Genomic DNA, 24,443 nt, shown 5'->3' with positions numbered 1-24,443 from the left:
TTATCTGTACTATTCTTTTCCTGTTGAGAGGTTGAAGTCCTGTGGCTTCATTTGTTCACTAGCAATAAAGCCTTGTTGGGTGGGGGTGGGGTTGAGGTGGGAAAAGTTTTGCTTCAGGAATTCTTGCTTTTTCACAGGGATGTGTTTAAGAGTACGTGGTGCTGTGTTCCCTGCAAAGGAAGGCAGGAGCTATTTGGGTACTGTTTCTCTGAATGGCCAGGAGGAGAGTTGTACAGAGTTGTGTTCCTTATATTTTGCAGGTCTTAATTTTTTCCCCCAGGGTTTAGTTGGTGATTATACAAAGGATCTCTGTTATTAGGACTGTGTAGATTTGTAGTTCAAGTTTCTTCCCCGAGGAGTCTGAAGAAAGTTAGGAAGAGCCCATGAAATTAGTGCTTACAGTCTTGGCCTCTTTATAAAGAAAGGAAGGTGTTCCTTGAGGACTGCACATACATATTTTGAATGCATGTACCTGTGCACACATGCACCTGTGAGTCAAAGGAAACGGACGTACTGGATGCATGTATGTTCCCAAGTTAGTGACTGCCTTGTGTAATGTTTTTGTACTGTAGTATTGCAATGATAACTGCAGTAATTATCTTTAAATGGAAAAGGAGTAGAAAGTGCTTAGTCTATTTTTATGTTCTTTTATGTTTAAAAACATTGTGGTGAATTAGTGGGGTGTGTGATAATTGACAGGTTAGTTAATGTACTAGAGAGCTGGAGAATTGCAGTAAGATCCTTCAGCAAAACTGGATAATATTCTTAATAGCTAAATATGTCCATTTTAATAGGGAATGGGTGTTCATAACAAGAGTCTCACCTTCATTTCGTTGTGTATGAGACTGAAAGAATTGGATATTCAGAAGATAAGTGTATATGAGTGAATGAAGAGAGGAAAGCCTGGATCCCATTAATTTTTGGCTATCTCTAAGCTGGTGAGTGTTTTATGCTTTGACACCTCTTTTCTTAGTCCAGAATGACTGATTATTTAATAGTATGGATTGTAATGATCCACACTTTACTGTTAGAGGCACCTGTTGAAGAGGCAGGCCAAGAATGAGGCATGCTATGTCTGCAAACTTCTTGATTTCAGAATGGTTAGGCACACCCAAGTTAGCATTAATCTGCCTAGCCTGGATTAAAAATGATTGCAAGGATTTAACAGCATGGATTTTTGTATAGCCTGTTTGAGGCTGACTAAAAGTCTGGATGCTTAATCACTGCAATCCTGTGCCCTGGAAATTGAGGGTTTTGTAAAACTGAGTTCTGTAGCTTGTATAAATGTGGAGAGTTGTTGGAAGATTAAATACATACATTATTCTGTGAATTTTTCCTAGTTCTCTCCTTAAGCTGGTAGTAGTGTAACTCAGAACTAGTATGTACTTAGTATTTTGTATGATTACATTTGTATACTGATTAATAAACAAGATGTTTTCTGTTTATTAAACAGAAAAGCAGCTGATTCTGCTGTATTAGCAGTTGATTCTGGTGTATTAACATTTTATGGGACTGGCTGCTGAAGAACGAGCAATTGTCGTGTTTTGATTTTTATGCATTATTCAGCTTGCACATTGCTGAAGTATCTTGTGCTGTGCTTCTTAAACTTGAATAGCAATACAGTTTTGCATTTCAATATTTTCATTGGTTCAGGTGAGTAGTAAGAATCAGCAATTAAATAAATTGGAGACATTAAACAGACCTGGCATCTGTGAAGCACAATAAATCCCCGGTAAGTTCATGTACTTAATGAAACACCAAAACCCAGCAAACAAAAAACCAAACTAAAACAAAGCAACAAAAATAAACAGTCCCTCTCCCCCACCAAAAAAATCAAACCCCCACAACCAAAGAAGCAAAAAACAAAAACCAGCAAACCCCTGACAGAAGAGACAATAGAGCAGCAAAATTTAGACTACTAATGTTATTTCCCTGCTTTTTTACCTGTAGAGAGCAAAATACGCTATTCCTTTGTAAAATGTTTTGAGAACACATGGAACTGCTCCTACTACAACTGCACTGACCATGAGATTTCCTAAATTCATGCTTCAGAACAGATGCATCAACTTGAAGCACAGCATTTCTGTAAAAAGCTTCAAAGAACAATGTTTCTGGCAATTCAGAAATTAACAATTCTTAAATGATTCCATCTACCTAAAAGCTAAAGGTGTCCTTTTATAATTCTCCTTGTTTGAATTCCTTCCTTCTCCTGGTTTCTTTCTTCTTATATGCATTTTAATTTTTTTCCTCCAGTTTTTCTGTACTCTTCTTGAGCTGTAAAATCAAGCTTCTGTGTGCCAGGCGAAGTAAAATAACTGCTTTGCTCTCTTAATTGGTATTCTCGCTTGTTTAAATATTAGTGGTTTAAGATTAGCCACAGCTACGTGTTTCGAGTTTTCTTTTGGGTACACAGATTCAAGGAAGCTGATGAGTAAATTGGAGTGATGCTCAGAGCTGTCACCTGTGAAGATCAGAATTCACACTTTCCACCTGAGATCAGAGAAGATCAGCTTGCTTTTCAGCCTAATTGTATTCACTACTTATGCATAATGCAAACCCACAACTTAATGCTGCTCCATTTGATGAAAGATAAAGATCAGTGCCTGCTAGACAGTAGCTTTGCAGATCCCATCAGCATTAGGCATTAGTCATGTTTTTTATGTATAAAACATAGCATGCATGTCTATACACATCATAATGGGAATGTATAGTTTTAGCACAAAATAACATGTTGGAAGGGACCTCAGGGATTATCTAGGCCAATATTTCTTGGCAAAGGCACAGTTATTTAAACACAATGACCCAGCACTCTGTCCTTCCAAATCTTAAAAATGTCTAATGTTGGGAAATCCACTACTTCTCTAGAGAGATTATTCCAGTGGCTGATGGCTCTCAGTGTGAAAAATTTCCCTTGTGTCCAATTGGAATCTTCCCAGGAGCAGCTTGTGCCCATTACCCTTTGTCTTTTCCATCTGACTCCTTGGAAGAAGGGAGTCTCAACTGCCTTTGTTGCAGTAATAATAATGAAATTAATAAGTAGTGCTTCCTAGTAATCTTGCTGTGTGTAGATTTTTTAGCATGTTGATCTCTTTAGTCTTATGCCCTGTATATGTAGGTGAATTTGTCATTAGTCGCTACTTCATTCCATCAATTCCTTACGTCAAGACTTGGTTCTAATACACACCTTTTCTGTACCTCAAAGCTATGCTATTTATTATATTGACCTTTAATACAACTAATACATTATTTCAGTGAGTTTTTACAGTTTATAGATTTTTTTTTTTAAAAACAAAGGAAGCTTTAAATTTTCTAATTTATCAGAGTACTTGAAAAATCAGCTTTGGTTTTATGCATGGCATATTTACAGAAGCTTTATGTGTTTGAGCTGCAATCTCTCTGATGCCTGCTCGTCTCCAATAGAAAATGAAAGGAGAAGAAGCAAGATTCATCATTAAATCCCATGAAGTTACATTTTTGCATCTATATATGTATATTAGAAAAATTCAAGAGGAGAATTTTCTCTAAATTGGCAAGTCTAGGGTGGCAAAGCCTTTTAAAGTTGAGGAATTGCTTGGATAGAATTAAATTGGGATGTCGTGTGGTGGAATTTTGAGTTTATTGCTGTTGGCATTTTGTGTGCGTGCAAACCTTGTGAGATCATGTGGTAATGGCTCTCTCCTTTAGCCACACCAGTGTCCCAGTTTGTGAGGCTCAGTGTTGGGATGTGCCTGTGGTCAAGGCTACACCTAGAGCATGCTGGCCTGACCAGCCTTTATTTCCTTCATTCCATCTGCACAGAAAAGAAAGGCAGGAAAGCTGCTTCTTCAGCTGGTTGTTGGACCAAATTGTTTTGTCCTGCATGCTTGCAAGTGTTTGCATGCTTCTGGATGTGTAGCTGTGACACAAGAAATGCAAGAGAAGGCAACATCTTTCTCTCTCTCTTCCCCCCCACCCCTTGTTTTGCCATTTTTTTTTTTAACTAACCTTGTCATTACTGGTGTAGCATTGCTCCTAAAGACCTTGATTTCTTCATGTGATAGTGATACCTTAGGGAAGCAGCCACAGTTGTTCTTGCTTCCTCTTTTTGCTGTGTTCTTGGTAATGTGTTTGTAAAGCCTGTAAACCAGAGGTGCAGTAAGTTTGTATGTATTTGTGGTAGTATGGTTATAATTTTTCAGATTATGTGGAAGCACTGAACAATCATTGTTTAATGTAATATTTTTCTTTGTGCTATTTCTTGTTCTATTTTCTTACCCTGCTCTTTTTGCTTATATTTTCTCTCCTGTTCTTGGGCATTTATTTTCTTCAGCATGTCTTGCTCTTTTTATTCCTCTTTTTCTTCCTTCTGATACTTAGGTTAGAGCTCTTTGCAGAAGTTTGCTGAGCAGAAATGTTGAAAAGTTGAGAACCAGAGCACCGTTCCCTCCTGAGAAGGGAGAACTGTTTTAGCCTCTCTTCTCTGAAATAAGTTGCTCTTGGGGAGGGTTGTGTGAAAGAAAGATGAACTGCAAAATTGAACTGCTAAAGCCTGAGGACTTCCTGGCTGGGATTAATTTAGAATCAGCAGTTTATAGCATTTTTTTAAACATGTACATGCTTAGCTGTGAGGGAGTATAAGGGGACAGACATGTGTACCTTGGAGAGCTTTGCTCCTTGTATTGTTTTTGACTATAAAAGGGAAGCAGAGGTACATTTAATTAGACTAAAAACTTGAGGGAGAGAAGAGCAGATAAATGCAGTGGCTATTTAATGTTCTTGCTGTGGAATTAAGTTGTGAGCCAAGTGCTCTTTCTTGGATTATTCTGCAAAGCCGTTGTCATTTTGCTCATTAGTAAAGGTTAATCTGGGGTTTTTAGTTTTGCTTTTATTAAAATGGCTTGGATATAGAAGGCAATTTTGAGGCTCCCACCCATCTTCAGAGACACTACAAAGGTACTCTGAAGAGCTGGTTAAATATTTGGACAAGTTGGCTCCATTTTCTCATACATTGAAATTTAACTGTTGTCCTTCATCCAGAAGTCCAGTGTTGCAGTTAGCTTACTCTGTTTGGTCAAATCAATGTTCCCTCTCCACAGGTTGCATCTGGCAGAGCACAGCAGCAGATGTATATGCAGGAAGATAGGATGGATTTGTAGCTATGGACTTAATGTCTTCTATCTCAATATTTTCTGAATCAGGAAATCCAGTACCTTTTGCTCTTTGTTTCCTTTCTCTTTCACTTCCTAATTCTGCAAGAGCTTTTTTCGGTTGGGAAGAGCAGAATTGCATGTGGAACTGATGGCATAAATATTACATGGTGATATGATAGAGAACCAGTGTTCTTTTCAGAATAATTCCTAATGCTGTCAGTGCATGGGTGCTGGTTTTGTGTTGTTGGTTTTGGTTTTTTTTTGGTGAGTGTTGGAGTATAATTTGATGGATTCAAATATTTTCATAGTCTTCAATATAAAGAATTCTACAAGGAATTGAGAAATGCCAGGTAGTAGTTTAATTGGTTTGCTTTCCATATTTGATTATCTGTTTGGTATAGTCACCTAACAGTGGGTGCTTCAGAGCTATAAGGCATTGCAGCATGTAAAAGATTCTGGGGTTGGGGCTCCTGTTTTCATGGTTAGGGCTTAAACTTTCCTAAGCTTACTCTGGATCAGTAATACCTCTACCGACATGTCCAGAAGTGTGCCTACTGCATTTTTGTTACCTATTTCAACTGTTACGTGTTCACCAACTAATATGGCTCTTCATTTTTCCAAGGGTAGTTGTGCAGTTACATACCTTGAGTCTAGAGGAGCCCCCAGGGAATAAACTAAATGGTCTCGGTGCTCTGAGGACACTTCTGGAATTGTTCATTTACAGAGCAAAGAGGATTGTGACTGACCTTCTTCTAATGTTTTTATATAATCAGGATTTAATCTGTTTTCTAATTTTGCCTATTAAATGAAAACAGAGATTTAGCCTTTCCCTTGAATAAGTAGATTCTGAAGCAAATCAATATAGAAAACCTTTAGAGAAGTTTACTGTGCATGTGGGAAATTGCAAGAGTGTATTAATACGTACTTTGAAGTTTTGGTATGGAAGGGATCAACAAATATGACCATTAGAAAAAATCTGAGGGTGCTACAGAAGCTGCTTGCTCTTTTGTGACCAAAGTACTAGTGTTACTGCTTGTGTTTTTTCCTGACAGATTTTTTTTGTCCAGAATTCCATTATGGCAGAAATAAAAAGTTTTCTTGTCCTTTGGTAAGCTGTGAAGAACTGACATTCTTCTCTTCCCTTTTCCAAAGAAAAACAATCCTTGAGGCTGAGGTTTGGGTTTGGTGCTCTAGCTGTGAGCCAGACAGAGACTACTGCATGTTCTGTAATCTCAACTGAAAATACAGCTTTACCTATAAAACAATTTTTTTTCTGTTAATACCTGTGCAGGGGTTATGCTTCTGTTCTAAATTGACTGGTGAGGTGTTGAAACAGTACATCTTGCTTGGCATTTGGATTGTTGGTGTAGCTCAGGATCATCCTGATCATGGCTGAAGGAATTAAAAATATCCTTCTTTAATGCTTTATAACTAGACAAATGGACTGAAATAAAACAGTTTTTATATTTTTCTTATTTAATATTTTATTATTTATTTATTTTATATTTTATTGTTTATATTTGATTGCTTTTTTACAGTTAACTGTTAACTTTGTGGCATACAGTACTAGTTTATTGTAGCAGAAATGCACCAAGGCCTGCCATTTTCATTTAGTGTTTGAAAAAGTGTTTGTACAGTAACTACTTCTGACAAGGAATCACAGAACTGTATTGAAATGCTTTTAGTAGTAAGTAGTACAAAAAAATCAGAAACAGCTATGTCAAAATGTGTTTGTACTTGGTGGTAGAGGAGCATACGCAAGTGCACAGGATTTCTTTTGAATTTCATAGGACCAAAATTCAAGATGTATTTAAGTGCAGAGGGCTTTAATACATTTAAATTTAAATGTGTTTTAATTTATGTAATACATTTTACATGTATTAAAGCATAGAGAGACATTACTTTTTATTTTGCATTAAGTAGTGTATTTTGTATTATACTGGACGGTGGTCATTTGGAGAATATTTTGCCTGGTTTCACTGGCTGAAAAGCTCCTTTATATCTCTAATGTCTAATGTATCTTTTGTCATCAACTAGATTTAGTAATTATTTTCTTAAGTCCCTTTTAAGTCTGAGGGGTTTTGCAGTAAGTCTTCTAATGCATGATTTGTATTGATAAGAGTATACAGGGTAATGATAGATCTGGCAAGATCAGGCAAGAACAGGAGTAACCTCAATCATTCGCCTTTATTGTAATATAAAAGGTAACACACAGTCCAATATTTTGTGCTTTTCATATAGACCAGATGGAGCTTTGTTGTATTTGGATAGGTATACACTTATAAATCCAGTAATGAACTTTTTTTGTCATAAAGGGTCCAATGCAAAATTGTCTTTATTCTAACAAAATACTTTAAAAAAGAGGCTTGACCATTACCTACCCCCATCTCCAAAACAAAAAGCAAATCTAAGTTCTACCGAGTTGATGATGTAGGATTTATTTTCTGGACTTCAGAAGCTGTTTGGACAGCTGTTTATTCTCTAATACAATTTTTTTTTTGTTTTCTGTGTGTTTTGTGGTTAAGAGAGAGGATTCTTAAGGATATACCTGATATGTAGAAAATCTGTTGTCTGAAAATGCAAGTGTTAGACTAAGAGCCATGAGCATAAATTTGCTGGTTTGCTGCAGATTAATAATACTACTGTCTCTTTTAATCACTGGGCTGTCTGCATAAAGTACTTCTTTGCCTTTTGAAGGCATAGGGGCTTCACAAATTTCTTTATCATACTTGGGAGCTGGTGGTTGTGAGGACTTGTTGGTCAGTAAGATCAGTGTTGCTATAATTAAGAGCGTACCATTGTTTGTTCAGTCTCACAAGTTCCCAAACAATAACAAAATGTAGGACACAAATAGTTTTGGGAATTGTTTCCTGGTGGAAAATATGATGTTAGGAGAGAGGTCAGCCTTCTGTAAGGCAATGGTAATATCATTGCTATTCCCTATTTTCAATAGCATTTATCTCCTTTTTGTTGTGATGGTACTGCCATGTACATGTGGATAAAATAATCTGTGGGGTTAACTTGTTTTACTTTTATTGTGTTGTTCTATGTTTTGCTTTTAATTTGTTTGCCAGATTCTTCGTTTGCTCTCTAAATGCAAATGTAAGGTTTGCTTTTAAAGCTTTACAGAATCTGCCATACATCCAGATAGGTAATTGGAATGTTTTGACTTCTGTTTCTGAAAATGGGAGCTAGTGCATCTCAAAACGCTGCATTCTGCCCCTAGTATCAGAGAAATCACACTTTGTTTTGTATATAGGCCAGTGGTTCCCTTCTTTCCTCTTGCAGTACTGCAGGTACTCTTTCTGCAAGTGGAGGAGTTTTGTATTTCTTGTCATGCATGACTGTTGGATCCAGGCCTCACAGTCTGGTTTCACAGATTATTTGCAATGGCCCTGGTGATATAATCAAAGTTCTGTCCTTCAGCAAATATTTTAGTATGATATGTAAGGAGTCTTGGGTTTTCAGGCAGTTTTTTTATGTTATTCTGGCTTTTAGATCTCTCAACTAGTAAATACACATACGTATTTTTAAAGGAAAAGAGGAATGCTGCCTGTTGGTGGCTTTCTGTCTGCTCTGTGTGTGTGTGTTTGCCATTCAGTTTCAATACATGGATTCATAGAAACTAATGTGCATATGTGAATAATGTACTATTCTTCAATTTCTGGCAGAAAAAAAATGTTACTGAAGGCATTTACATGGTGGTCATCTAATATCTAAACAAGAGTTTCTGAAAGTCTGAAAGGTGGTGTCATATTTTGGTATGTGCTGTTGACACTGCAGCTGTAGTAATTGCTCAGAGTTTGTCTGACCTAAATAAATACTGATTTTGGTCAAGTATGAGTTCGAATTTTACTGCTGTTTCACTGGACAGCTGAAAAATAAACTCAGAGCTAAAATAAATGTGTGACAGAGCCAAAATAAGTGTGTGCATACACTTATTGGTAAAGTCTAAATTGTTTTACATTAGTGGTATAAACACAGTGTATGATACCAGCTGGAGAATGCAACTGCTGTCTAGAAGGAAAAAATCCTCACACTGAACCTTGTTTTAAAATTTGAACTGTATTAAAAATAAAATGTGAAGTGCGAATTGCCAAGTAGAATTAGTACAAATACCAGTAGTACTGTTAAATATGAAATTAATTCTATTTTAAAAATTATTTGTTAATGTTATAAGAAGACCAAGAAAAGAGGAAACTGAACTTGAAAGGAATTTTTCTATTTGTGGAGGGAAGATGAAGGGGAGGAGAAATCTTTTCATGTACATTGTCACCTAAAATAAGTCATGAAAATTAATTCATACATAGACTGCTTTTTTTTTTTTTTTTCATTTACTGTAGATAAGACACCCCTTGGAAAGTCAAATAACTAAAATAAGAAGTTGAAGAATTTTTTCTTCCATTTGTTATCAATCTCTTTTTAGTAATCTTAGAACTAGATTTTTAGGATTTGTTCCTTAGAATACACAAGAATGATGTATGTGGTATTTCAGTGGTAGGACAACGGTGTTGACTAGACTTGAAACAGCTTAACCTCATATACTCAGTAGTCTTATCACCTTCTCAGATTATATTTGGCTTTCAAGATGAGTATCAGGTTTATGACTCTTTAATCTGTGATCCTATATAACTTTTATTTTCTACTTTATTACTCCTAATATGGCTGCTGCATGTTTGTAGGTTTTTAATTTAATGATCTTTTTCAGAGTTATGGTATTTTGTTTTGCTCTCACTTGCATGGATGTTATCAAGTGTGTTTTAGAATACTTGGTTTCTTAAGCTCACTTGGAATCAGGATCATCTCCTTCATATTCCTTGCAACTTCTGCTCCCTTTCCCCCTCTCCACCACCTCCTTAGTTTGGTGTCATTTGCAGATTCTTCAAGGGGACCCGTGTTTGGTCACCAGAATTAATAAACTAAATGCAATCTGCTGCAGGTCAAGTTCTAGCTGGACCAGCCCAAAATCCTTTCTTTTTTGGTTTATGTTTTTTTATACTTAGCCACTGGTTTCCTAAAAGTGAATTTTCCAGTAATTACCCTTATCTACAGTAATAACTTTACATTTATAGTCTCCAGGTTATGTTGAACAGTAGTTGAACTTACATAAGTGACACCTACTGAAGAGAGAACATTATATTGTTTTGCAGTTTCCTGACCATCAGTTATCATTGTCCCATAACTTAAATCCCTTTTCTTTTCCCCAGCAATATATCCAAATCTTTCTAACCATCAGAATTACATTGTTTTTCTTGCCACTTAAGTAATTTCCCACTTCCCTACTATTTTTATGAGACATATACCCTGTTTCATATTGCTCTGGGATCCTTGTCTTTTACTGGTCCTCAAAGTAAATCAGTAATACCTTAGAAATAATTTAGACTAGTTCTTTTATATATCCTAGTGTACATTATTGTAAGTAGCTGGTTTAATCTATGCATTAATTGTTCTAATTAAAACATCAGATTGGGGTTTTTTTAAGGAGAATTTATTTTGAGTGTTACTTTGCTAACTTTCTGGTCTTTTCCTTTTAGAGCCCTAGAATATTGGGGTCCTTCATTTTCTAGACCAGATTCTAAAATTGGCTGGCAATGCTATGTGCCACCACAATTTTAGTCATCTCTGCAGGCTTTGGCAGCCTGGGTAAGATCCAGAATCAATGTGTGGGCTGTCCAACCCAGCATGCTATTGAAAAGCTGCCATTAAGTAACTCATTCTTAATGAACTGGAGAGCAGTGTTGGTATTTCTCAGAATTAAAGAGATAATGCTTGTCCTTTGTTGTATTGTGAGTGTGATTTGTAGCCCACCGCCCCCAGAGACACCTTGGAGAGCTCTGCTGGACTGGTATTTCAATCAGGAAGACTTGGAGGGAATAGCTAATTCTCTGTTGGTATTGCTAACCACCTACTTGTATGTATGGTGTTTTTCTGCAGTTCCTATCTGGGCAAGACTAGGACTGACTTAAAGGTCTTCTTGCCTTAGTCAGAACAGTATAAAAGAGCACAGAGGAGGTTCTTGGCGTGCTAAGATATAAAACACCATACAAACGAATGGCTTTTATGACTATTTTTGTTGTACTATATCTGTCATTTGAGCAGACTAGCTGTAGCTTCAGGAACAAAGAATTATTGCTATGTATCTTATAAATGTACCCTGTAACATGGGCCTTGGCACTGCCTTACTGATAAGTCTCCCCCTGTTCCTGGCTGGAACCACTTAGTGAAGGACCCTGCTTGAAAATGTCTGTTCAAATAACCATAACGTAGCTACATGTGCTGAGAGCTGAAGCTGTGGACACCAGAGTTGATGCAGAAATCACTAATGACACTTTCTAAATGGTGGCTATTTGACAGATTTCTTAGTGGATTACTGAACCAGCACTGAACATCCTTTACTGGTGCTGCCAATTACACAGCTTGAACAGAACACTCAAAAACCTAGCTCCAAAGTAAAGTACTGTACCTCTTCCTTTGTTTAGTTCTATGAAATAGACTGTACTGGTGAATTCAAGACATTAAAGAGGAATGGAAGACAAACAGATGCAAATTCAATCTGGTTTAGTGTTTTTTTTCCATGTAGGTTTTGTGATAACTTCTGCTTGACACATGGGCTTCTGTTTAATCTATCATGTCTGGGAAGGCATTTTAAGTGCAAAACAAGTAGAAAATAGTTCCAAATGGCTGGAGGACTGACAGTGTGGTTCTGCACCAGAGTTTTACATTTGTTTGCCTGTTATGATGGGAAAGGAAATTTAAGGATATTTGCTAAAAATAATAATTGCTAGACCTAAATCAATAGAATTCTGTTTCTAATCTTAGGAAAAAGTTGCACTTTTCAGTAAAGGTTGGTTTTTCTTTTCTATTTATGTTTTTTCCCATTGTTAATGGAAGTAATCTCACTTATGAACAGCTGTTGAAATAATTCAGTGTGCTACTGAAATTGTAGTTGGTTGTTCTGTTTCCTTGAAAGTCGCAAGCAAATTTAAAATTAAAAACCAAAACCAAAAGCACTGCAGGATAAAGTAGGCAGTTTACACAATAGAAGTTGTAAATGGAAAAAAAAATTAAAAAAAAAAATTGAGCTTGGTCTGCATGTTAATTCACTGAATTTTTTTAAACTGATGTGCTTTCAGAAGGCATGGTCCAGGCTTTCCCCATCTGCTGATTTGATGGCTGTTTCAGGGTGTTTCACCTGAGAGGATGGGTGCATGAAGTGTGAACTGCAGTGCACAGCATGTGCACTTGCATTGCCTTGTTAAAGACTGAAGGCATCTCTTAGATGTTTTTCTTAGTTTAGATACATCAAATATTTCATGGTGGCTTGTGTTGCAGTACAGGTTCTGCTGCATTTGCAAAAACTGTCCTACAGGTAACTTTTGAAGCTGTTGTGTTGGGATGTTTTACTGCCTGGAATTTATCCTTTTCTTAGTGACACTGCCTTATGGAGGTAGCATATTTTACATTGACTGCCTACAGCCTTGTTCCCTGTGAAGCCAAAGGCAAGAGTTGCTTATCAGTCTTGAATTTTCGGAGGTTTGTAGCTTACTGTTGCAAGTCAAGTCTGCACTGATGGTTTGCCTTAACTGCCATTCTGGAAATGTTAGTCTCAATTTCTCGACTCATTAGTCAACTTTGGGATTTGCAGCACAGGAAAAATACCCAGTTTTTTTTAGCTTACTCTGCAGTTTAGGTGAATAGCTCTAGCAGTCCCATCACCTGGAAGTTAGAGAGGGGTTGTTATACTGTGAAGGAGCTGTCCCAATTCAAGCTTTTGTTGACAAGGATTTTTAGCTTGGACAGATTTTACACACTCATTTTAGGTTTACTGTTCTGGTAGCTAAGTTTGGTGAAGGACCTTTGTTTTGCCTCACTCCCAGCTGATAACACTGGTGGGACTTGGCAGGGTCTGGTGAGGCACCTGAGCTTTCCCCCCGTGGCCGAGCGCGTGTTCCCGCACAGCTTCCCTGTGCAGTAGCAGCCTCCTGGCGCTGTGGCTCTCCAGAGCGGGAGTGCAGGGACAATCTGTTCCCTGCTGACAGTACCGCCGGTACTGGCATCCAGGGCCGAGGAGAGGGAGGAAGCAGCTGTGATTCAAATACCAGCGGGCTGAAGAACAGAAAGGAAGGAGGAGATGCTAGGCTGGGACACAGAGGACAAGCTCTCAGAGGAGAGGAGCAAAGACTGTAAAAGCCAGAGACTGTTTAAGAGAAAAAGGAGCTACACACTGGGACAAGGAGAGGTGAGAGGAGTCGATTTATAAGCAGCAATGAATAACAAAAGGAGGTTCTGAGGAATTACTTGTTTGGGTTAAAAAAGTTCTGGATGGCCAGGACCATTCTTCTAGAAAAGTACTGCAGTTTGATACTGCTGAGATTTTGTGGCAGGTGCTCTCAATGGAAGATTCCTTTTTTTTCAGGAGTATAATTCTCCATCTCGTTGGCTATTTCAGTCTTGAATTGGTTAACTCTGAACAAGAGTATTTTGTCTGTATATTTTGTTAAATTTTGTTTCTGTTTTACTAGCTGCTGCTTCTTTGAAGAAAGATTACCTGTATCCTTCTTCAAATGCCTGTGGTATTTTCAAGAGGAACCATTTTTCTGTAAGTGGAGGTCTTTTCTATGAACATAAAATTCAAAACATAAATTAGTGGAATGCATTAATAGTAATGTGAGTGTGAAGAGAAGTCTGAAATGTTTAAAAACTGGATGCTTTTTGTACTTAGTATGGTTTTCATGATTCATAATTGAGAGTAATGATCGATGCTCAGGGAAGCTACTTTTTTTTCCTTTGGTCATTTGAAATGAATAGTATACTTCTATTATAAGCTTAGACAGTGATGATAAAAGCAGTACTTGTCTCTGTCAACATTTGTGAAAAATAAGTCTCTGGAGGTTTCTGAATGTTTTATTTAATGATGGGAATAGTAAATCTGTCCTGTGTAGCGTCTGGATGAGCTGTCTTGTATCAAAACATTATTAATTGATTTTTATACTTTGCAGCTGTGTTTTGGGAATAAGTAGTGGAATGAAAGCCAAAAGCTTCACTCTGGATTTTAAGAACTGTACTGAAGGAGTTAAGGGATTGATTTAGTTTTCTGGTTTAGAAATTTTGAGGAGGAGGAGGAAAAAGGAGGGACTTCAGCTGCCTATTAACTTTGTTTGCCAGCAGTCTCAAACTAGTTACATCATCACAGGGGTATGGTTATCCATTTCTGTGCAGATATCTTGGTTTATGAAGACAGGCATCCAGTGAGACCTTTATTGTCACTTAAATCCATTATTACCATTAAATTGTGGAAGTAGAGATTTACTGAGATTGCTGAACTGTAGATTTGTTTCTTCAGTTAGGAATACTGTGAAGGACTTTTCTAGAAATACGGAGTTTCACATTCTGGACACATTCTGTACATTAACCAATTCCTTAAACATTGTGTTCTGTCTTTATTCTGAAACTCATAGTGTAATGTCAGATGGTACAGTATGGATCAAGGACTATGTATGTTTGTAACAAGGCCTGCTTCAGCTCACCTAAGAGATACTGTGAAAGTTTTCTCCCTAGTTTAGAAACACATTTTCAGGGAAATAAGCAACTTCACAAATGGCTATGCAACAGGAATTTGTTGGGTAAGTTGACCCTTGTATGTATTTTGCTCTTACAAGAGGACATTCCTTTAAAGGTTCTAAAGCAGATTAACTTCAGGTTAACTTCCTCCTATTTGGAAGGCATTCTTTTAATCTTTAGGATATAGTAAAGTTTGCTCAACTGGTTTGGAAGCTGAGTGTGCCTGTAATGTGAGGAGATGACTGTAGGCCAGAAATAGAGAAGATGGGAATGGAGGGTTCAGTGTCCCCATTCCTGGCAATGGCCAGCTGCCAAGTGGGCTGAAGCTGTAATGTTACACTGCAGCTCTGTGGCCTCAGGGATGTCAATGTCTGTTTTGTCCTCACACAGGTTGGATAGATCAATGGGGAGGCCTTTAGACAGCTTCAGAGTAGAGATGCTGTTTTGCAGTGCAGGAACATATAGAAGTCTAGGAGAAGCCAGCTGTTTTTTTCTCCTGCTGTAAAATAATGCTCAGAAATCCTGTGGTGCAGCATATTTTGGGGGGACTACTCAGATGAAGTATTGAATTCCATGGACTTGAGGCAATTAAAAGTGAGAGCTGTGTCTGCTACCGTCATTACTTCCTTTTGCATGCATGTGTGGTGATGTACGTATCTGCTGTTTCCCAGGTTTCGATGTGCTCAGGAGACATCCTCCTGCTAGGACCTGTCTGTGGTCTCTTGAAAATAAGTGTTTATCTGAAAAAACAGCAGTTCCTTTGTGACAGCAAGGGCCTGCTGAGGACATGCAGCATGCACTGGAGAAGATTTTTTTTTCCCTTTTCACCTTTCCAGGTTATAGCTTTCTTCTTTCTGAAAGCCGGAAAAGCCACGCTGAGACAAAGGGAGAGGGATATAAGAAGGGCCAAAGTTTGGAAAGAGGGATTTGGGTTAGACACAGACCAGGCTGCCTCAGCTGGCATTACAGGGATTGGGGTGGGAAAACTGGGAGTCTGTTGACCTTGTAAATTGGGAGGGATCATGGGGCTGGAGGTCACAAGTCAGTAACAGCTCTTCATCCACTGTGACAGGGAATGCAGGTCTGAATGTGAAGGTATTGGGAACTGCAGTGGCAATGGATTGATTCTTGGTTGGATTGAAACATCTGTGGTTTTGTACTGTTTTTGTCCTTACCTTTCAATAATGACTTTTACCCAATTGTGTTTTTACACATGTGCTAATCTTTGGAAAGAATTGTGTGAATGAATTTTTTATTCAATGAATAGTGGATGTTCTTGCTACTAAGTTTCATGTAGAAAAAGAGTGAAGATCTGTTTGTCTTGTACTAAAAACAGGGTTTGGATTGCTAATAGGAAGGATTTTCCACCTACTATAATGTAACTGTATAAAAAAAAGAAACTGAAGAGTTTTTGGAGCACCTATAGTTAAAAAATACATCTAGGTGGCCTCTCTAAAAATCAAGATAATTTGCAGACTACTCGAAACACGACAAAAATGGATTATCTGTACTAACAATCCTTTGAGAGGGAATTGTCCTGTGGTTATGAAAGTAGGTGTAAGAAATTCATACTCATATCAGTAGTACCATAAAAAGGCCAGTTCTAACCTTTATTGCTTTCTATATGATTGAAATTCTAAAATTCTCATCAGGCTTTTATTGGTATGTAGAATGAATGACAAATACAGATTGCATAAACCTTCAGTGGTGAAACCTACAAAAAATAGAAGTGCCCAACACAAATCATTTGACCTTTTGTCCCATCTAAAGAAAAACAAGCCATCCATGCCATGAGGGACAAAAAAGTTGAAGCCCTAATTATTGGCTTAATTGCTTATATTTTTATAAAGAGACTTCACAGTATTTCAAGTGATCTGATTTTCAGATGTACAACTACAGGGAATAATTTATGTGAAGGAATTTGAAACAGGAGATGATTTTACAAAAGGTTTGTTTAAAATGTATTCAATGAAAACTGAGAGCTTCTTTTTTCTTCCACCTCCATTATGTAAACCTCTGTACTTGTGCCAATGCTATTTTTTTTCCCAGTTTTAATTCTTACCATCAGTTTCATCTAATCATCCAGATACAGTTCATTTTTTTTTAAAAAAAGATGTAGGAATTTGAAGGTATTTTTGTAATAAATAATATATAAATATCTATCTGAAACAATAGCCAGTAAAAATTGCTACTATAAGGTTTATTTTTATAAGACTTTTTTTCCCAGTCAAGCTCCTATACAGTTTTGGGGTGGATCTGCTTTGCCTGTCATTAAACTTTCAGTACTTACAGCTGTGTTTAACACTTGCAGAGGCTGAATATGGTAGGTTTATGTCAAACACTCAAAACAGGGGTCAGTAAGAACAATTGTACCTCATGTGCCTCCTTGATGCTTAGCAGCAGCATTTTAAAATGTTACAGAAAATGAAAACAATTTCATCATTGTATTATGACAGATTTGCAGGGATCCTAAGTGGGTATAACCAAGTATTCCTGTTCTGTGGATATTTTCATATATTATCACTGTAAAATAATTTCTTCTCTTATTTATGGACTACTGGCTGTCATTGTCTTTCAGGTGCCTGTCAATGTATCACCATAGCTCTTTTCATGTGTACAGACTAAAAATTACCATATCCACAGGGAAAATATTTTAATTGGAGAACTTAAATTTTTTATGAGTAAAAATGTAGCCATAAAAGGTTTTGTCCTTTAAAACTGCAAATGCAGTAAGATGTAGGCTAAATCATAGATATGGACTTAATTCACCTGAGCAATATTTATATTTAACTGTGATATAAAACATATGTAAAATTTACCCTTTGAGACTAGTGCAAATTTGAGACACAATAAGAATTTTGTGTGTGTCAGCATAACTGTGTTTTAACTGACACATTTAGTGTGTGCAAGAGGAGAACCTCCAAAAGCCTTAAAAAAACAACTGAAGGGACAGGACACAATCCTATTAACATACAGTGATCTTTATACTAAATGGAAGATTTATAAATGAAGGTGATGGTTTTTTTTTTAGTTTGAGATTGCTGTATGGATGTTTGTTTTATTTTTAAGAGTCTTAAGACTGAAAGAACATGCTGCATACTTTTTGTTTTTCTCACTTTTGCAGATGTTTATTTTCCTTGATTACATCTAGAGGGCTTCCTTGTGTCCTAGGTAACCTAAGAACTGTGGTAGACAGTGTCAGTTTGAAAACTTTATGGGGAAGATGTAGTGTGCTGTCAGAAAGGTGCTTGGGTGCTTCTGCTCCCAGAAAGAGGAGTCTCTGATGGCTGCAGGGCTTTTTATTTTCTTATACCTACACTGAACTCTTGAAATCTGCAATCACAGCATTTAAGTTTTCACAATAGCTTCCTTTTTATGAATTTCAGTAAAATTTTCTGGTTTGGATGCATTAAGTTTGTTTACTTTGTTTTAAAGCTCACTTGGAATTATTTTCATAATTTCAGATATGCGACATTATTAGGCCCATTTTTTTAATATTACCCAATACTCTAATGCAGGTATATTTAGATTAATACAGAAATCTGTAGGCAGTCATTTGGTTTGAAACAAATATTTCTTCAGCTTGCATAGGTGCAGAGCTGTGTGTCCATGCTGTGAAATGTCAAATCATAAATCCACTGTAGAAAATACTTATGTATGTTTAGTGTCTTTTTTCCTACAATTTAGAAGATGAGATCAGTCTTGAAGTAAAAATGATAAATAAGTAAAATGGTAAATAAGATAAATTGAAAAGTGTCTCAACCTTATGTAAGAGTATTCACATGCAGGGATGACAGTGATTTAACTAAGTAAGTAGTGTGATTTCATATATTCAATTGCTGTCATTTGCGTGCATTGAACTCACTTTCCCCCAAGGTACTTTGAGATAGTATTTCGATCTGTTTTTTCTACGTCAATTTTTCCATGTTTAAGAGTATCTGAATATTTTTCAATTAATGAAATTAATTAATGGATTTAAGCCAAATGTTATGTTTGTGCATGTGCTCCCTATCACTCGTGCACGAAGGATGTGTATATGATGTGTAGCTTCCTACAGTGGAACGGCTTTTTATTATACTTGGGGTGCTTTTAATTTTTATTTCCTTTGTTTACATTTTTTTTTGTGCAGGGTTTTCATGTTGTTTCTTTTACAGGTTTGTTCAACGATCTTATCAGAAAATTATACTGAAAGTGAACTCTTAACTTTTACGTGAGCATGCTGATGACTTTTGCATCCACAGATTTCACTGTACAGCTGGAATAGCTGTGCTTCACTAGTTTAACATGAGAAAGGACTCATTTATTATCTTGATAATCTCTGTGTTTCTGGAGTTAAAGCATATTTGCATCTGGTGGAGTTTGTGGAAGCCAGTTTTTCTCAGTACAGAGACCATGGAAAATGCATTGTATGAAATCTTCAAGAATACTTTTTTTCAGTAAGCGTCATATACCAGATGGCTTTGAAACCTATTTAGCTATCTGTTTTTGTTAATCTTGCTTTGATGCTTCAGACCTCAAAACTTAATTTCCCCACCTGCTGATAAATATAGGGTCATAGGAATTGCCATATTGGGTCAGACCATCTGTTCTTTAATTAGGAGTAGTAACAGATGCTTGGGATGATGATGCAAAAAAAAAAATCTACGATAGGCAGTTATGACAGTAATATACTCTGGGGTATACCTCTGCAATCCTGTTAGTCTGACTTGTGTCAAAAGACTCAAAGACTTTGGTATCTATTCTAACTCTTTGTTATTCAAATATTTTTTGTTACAATGTAATTTTATCTTTTGTTCTTCCCTTTAATTCTGCTAAACTTTTGGCTTGCAGTCCCATATCCCTTAGCACTGTGTTCCCTAGGTAGAGGTATGAAGAGGCAGCCCTTTTTGTTGATGATAAACTTGTCAGCTTTTATTTAGCTGAACATAATCTCTTGTTTTTATGGTATTCTGGGGAGAAAATTCTTCTCTGCCTTTTGTGTGTTGTTTTCTATCGTGGCAGGGCAGGGGAAATCTTAGTCTTCTTTATTTTCCCCTTCATATTGATATTTCCATGCTGCTTGTTATTCTTGGGATGTCTCTCTGTAAGGTTTTTAACTAAACAGTAGTAACTGGATGATTCCAATTTCTCACTTTGTTTCGACTGAGAAAACACTGTTAGTTCCTGGGAGAGAGGTCTTTCTTGCTTTTGAAAATGTATAATTCTTAGGAAATACCTTCAGAATTTTAGCTTTAAATCAAGTTGTAATGGTGAAGATGGATTTGGAAGGGAAATGTTGGCTAAACCTGAAACATTACTGCAAGCAATTACGTGGCTGGGGCAGAGCCCTTTTTTTGGGGCTCAGAGGATGTCTATGCTTCCCTGGGTAGTCCTATATCTGAAATGAGAATCAGCACTATCCCTTTTTCTTACAGCAGCTAGTGTAGTACTTAAAAGATTCTCAAGCTGGGGTGGTCAAATGTTGGGTTTTGGTAGTAGCAGCAGCTGCCTTATTATTTTAACAGCAATTCCCAAGCCATGGGTTGGGGCAGCTACAGCTGGGCATGGAACACAATAGAAACCTGTTGGGTTTTTTGGTATCTTGTGCTGATCAAGAACAAGCACTTGGTATAGAAACCAGCTGATGTAGATCAAGATTAAAAATACCTTTGCTAAAGGGGCTTTAATTCACTTCATTCTTACCAGTTTTGCAGGGGGAGGATTACTTCTTAGTGGAGTACTGCTTGGGTATTGCCAATCTCTTTAAATTGCTTACAATGTTCTGCATACATGCTTAGAAAACTCATGAAACTTCAAGGTGAGTTCAAGTTAGTAGTGAGGAAGTAGATAGGATTTGGGTGAGTGGCTGAGAAGACAAGAAGGGAATTTAATGGTGGGGAGAGAGACAGCTTCTTGTGAGACAGATTAGTGAGGAGAAGTGAAGTGTGGAACCCTATCCTAACTAGCAAGGGAATGCAGTTGTTGTTCTAACCTGCTTCTAAGCATTAGAGCCAGCCGTCCTTGTTGTGCTATGTTCAGGTTTCCAAGGAGATGTGAGATATTTTTATGAAACTGAGAAATTGAGAAATCATGGGAAGAGGAATTTTAAATGCATGTCAAACTTGAAAATACAGTGGCAGGAAGAACCTGTGTAATGTGCAGTATTTTAAAGATAAAATCGAAGTGCTATATGACTGAAATTGTCTTTTTCACCAATGGTGATGACTTTAGTGTTCAACTGAGAGCTATTTTAGGATGATAAACAACATTCCTTTCATTTTTAACTGCTTGGAGGGGAGACTAAGTGTCTTGCAATAGAAGCTGTTTATTCCAAAGTCTGCAAGAATTCTTTACTCAGAATCAGAAACCCTGAAATGTCACTGAGAATTTGTTTGTTTAAACAGTCTGCATATCTAATTCTTGAGCTAGCTATTTGAGTTGAGAGTGTTCAATTAATAGATTTTGCATGTTGAGCAACTCGGGAACGTTCTGTGCCTAGAATGCTGAGAGTGGTATAGGATTGTATGAAATGCTCAAGTTAACTTTTTGAGGAAATGAGGGCTCTTCAGCTGACAACAATGTGTGTGTTGTATATGATTGTTTTGCTTGTAAAAGGTACTCAGATCTAGATTTAGGCTTAAGAGTTCTTGGTAGTTGCAGGGAGTCCCCTGAAGCTGCCAGATGAATGGGCTAATTTTTCTAATTATGAAGAGATAGCTCTGTTTTGTGAAAGACCTCATGATTTAATAATCAAGAGATGGACTTCTGTATTGGTGTGGCATCAGTGTTTGTTACAGAATGTTTTAGTGCAGCATTGTTAAAATTAGATAAATGGGATTGCGGCAGACTTACAAACCAAAGGAGAGACCAGTTATCATTTGTGCTTATTGCAAGTTGCCTACTTGCTGCTGTATGGACTGTTTGAACTTACTCTAGTCATACACTGTTGTAGATTTATTGTGGTTCTGTCTGATTTTCTCTTTCTTCTGTTTATTTCAATACTCTTGTGGTTTCACTTTTATACCCGTGCTGTCACTAAATGTGCTGATGTCTGTTGTTGTGGTTACAGCACTATTTGTGCACCTTTGGTATGGCTGGCAGGTTGAATGGGGCAGGTAGGGCATGTAACAGGAATTCGTGAAACTAAAAATACTACCATGTGGATGAAAATGTGAGGTGGAAGCCTTGAGGGGGGACTGTTGTTCAGAGTAGGTAATGTTGGGGGAGGAATAGATAGAATGATATAATAGATATAATGATATAATAGATATAATGGACGTAGGTAAAAAACATTGCCTCCAACTTCAGGATAACTTATGTTGTGAATTAATCCACAAGGAGCTCTACTGGAAATCAGTCTTCCTCAGAACCACTCGTTTAGGGAAGCCAGCAACCCATAGCATTGTTGGATGCCCAGCTGTGATAGTTATTATTTTTTCCATAGGTCACTGAGAATTTTCTTTACAAGCAGGAAATAATGGGACTTTTAAAGATATATGGAACACCTGATTTAGTTAAAAAAAGAAAACAAAGTATGGATTTTTTAGAATTTCACTAGAAAAAGCACCGCCCTACACCCCCCCCCAAATGTAAAGCAATGTCTTTGAACTTCTTGTTGGAGGAGTCCTTCCTTTTTATTTAAAATGTCTTTTCTAAAATGCTTTTAGTTGTCACATCTCTTTATGATGGTTTCCTGCTGATTTTTCCTTTAAAGACACTAGGTTTTGAATATTCCAGGGAGGAGTCACCTACATTTACTTAATAACATGTCAAACCTTAATTTCATCCTGTCACTGATGACGATATTTGAACATTGATGTGAACAAACAAGTGAGCTGAAAACTTTGTGGTAATGAAAGTATTTGTAATAAATTTGAAAATACTGTTGCTATTGAGAAATCACAGAACACAATGAATTGCAGAAGTTTTGAAGAGCACAAAACTTAAGAGATTTTTATTGATGCAGAAAACCAGATGTCTTTACAAGCTACCACCAGTTGTGGTTTTCATTTAAGCATGCTGATTTCTTAAAGTATCAGGCCTCTGAACTGCTCTGGTGATTTGATTTCTGTCTTTGCTTGAATAACATTCTTGAGATCAAGATAATAGAAAAAGCTGGAGTAACTTCAAAAAGGGACTGAAAATGCAAAAGCTTTGAGTTACAGTAACAAACATTACTGAAGGTTACATTGCCTGATATATAGGAGCAATTAAGTTTCTCATGAATGTAAGGGCTTCAGACTTAGAGGTTGGGTTTAGATGTATTTGGATTCTGTCCTGTGAGGGTAGTGAGGCACTGGAACAGGTTGCCCAGAGATGTTGTGGGTATTCCATTCTGGGAAGTGTTCAAGGCTGGGTTGGATGTGGTTTTGAGCAAACTGGTCTTGTGGAAGGTGTCTGTACCCATGACAGTGGTGTTGGACTAGGCCATCTTTAAGGTCCCTTCCAGCCCAGTCCATTCAATGACATTGGCTTTACATGTGTGGAAAAGGTGAAAGTGTGAGGGCTAAATTAAATGAGGGTCAACTAATGAGAAGAAAATAGGGTTTTCTTCTGTTGGCCTCTGAATGCAGAGAAATCTTCAGTGAGCACTTCAAGTTATGAGACAAACTTTCTCAACTTCGCTGCAGAGAGCTAAGTGAAGATTTTTTTTTTTCTAATTTTTTTTTTTTTAATATTTTTTTTGCAATGAAACCTCAAAACTGAAGAGGAATTTCAAAATGAAAATGAAATGATCATCTGTCAGGAGAGATTCATTAGCTGCTATTCAGTACTGGAAACTGAACAAAATGCTTGTGGCCAGCTAAATCAATGTGAATGTGTTATGTTTTTATATTTTTTCCTTGAATGCATAATGAAACACATCTAAATAATTTTGATTTAGGCATGATTGCAGTTGGTTAAGGTCCACTTGTATTTAAAATTTTTCTGAAAGAAAATTAGGCTTTTCTGAGAATCAGTTTTATTTTAGGGAATGATAAACACAATCTTTTACATAGCTGAGTTCTGTCTCTTCATTTATCCCTCATAGAAAAGTTTAAGTTTCATTAAAGGCATGGTTTGCTGCTCTGAACATTTAACTTGTTAAACCTTGTGCAGTCAGCCCTTCTTACAATGGAGTTCTTCAATAATTTTATCCTTGAGGATGCTGCATAGGGAATCTAAAATTGCACACATCTTGCCTAAGGGAAGGTCTTAATTGTGGTGTGTATTTTGTTGTAAAGTCAGAAGAATTAGTGTCTATGTTAGGTTTAGTAATTAAAATAGTAGAGGTCTGGCTACAGCAAAATGCTCCGGTCGCCTCAAAGGGTGTGTGTCAAGCAAATCTGACTTTTTCTCTGATGTGAGAGAGATTTCTGCTCTGGCCTGCATGGAAGTGTGATATGGCTGAATGAAATTTGGTACTCTGAATAATCATTGCTACTTGTATAGTAACACATCAGCAGCCTCAAAATGGCCCTGTACCTTCTGAGCTGCTGTCTCCTGTCTTTGTGTGTTTACAGGCACAGGCTCACCTGCCCTCTGGTGTCAGAGCTGCATGCAGGGATTGCAGTAGCATTCCCAAGTGTTCAATCTCAGAAGTTGGGAAGGTGGTTATGCACTCCCCCATAAAACAGGGTGTAAGGGAGGTGTCTCTGTAAGTGGTATGTTTAACATGCACAGTAGCTGTGACAGTATAGGCCTAATGCTTTTCTTTTCCGTCTTCTGTAAAACTGTGTAGCTTTCATCTTCTGTTTTCATGTGAGAGGGAAGGCAGTGTGCTTTCCACCTGAT

General features: G+C 37.2%; 1 protein-coding gene across 7 annotated transcripts in view; it reads left to right on the top strand.

Moving 5' to 3' along the window:
• The window catches only part of SIPA1L1 (signal induced proliferation associated 1 like 1), a 199,477-nt gene that overhangs the window by 68,522 nt on the left and 106,512 nt on the right, over positions 1-24,443 (top strand). For 3 of the 7 annotated variants that reach the window (XM_058842533.1, XM_058842477.1, XM_058842497.1), the window contains exons 4-5: positions 795-938; positions 13,652-13,728. The exons of 1 other annotated variant lie outside the window; for it this stretch is intronic. The gene's annotated coding sequence lies outside the window, so the exon portion shown is untranslated. Of the gene's footprint in view, positions 1-794; positions 939-13,307; positions 13,369-13,651; positions 13,729-24,443 lie in introns of those variants that run through there. 3 more of the 7 variants (XM_058842524.1, XM_058842487.1, XM_058842514.1) reach the window with 3 other exon arrangements.

The sequence above is a fragment of the Poecile atricapillus genome, chromosome 1, assembly GCF_030490865.1.
Source record: "Poecile atricapillus isolate bPoeAtr1 chromosome 1, bPoeAtr1.hap1, whole genome shotgun sequence".
NCBI classification, from domain to species: Eukaryota; Metazoa; Chordata; class Aves; order Passeriformes; family Paridae; genus Poecile; species Poecile atricapillus.
The sequence above is the reverse complement of the archived record's forward strand: the minus strand, read 5'-3'. Positions and strand labels throughout refer to the sequence as shown.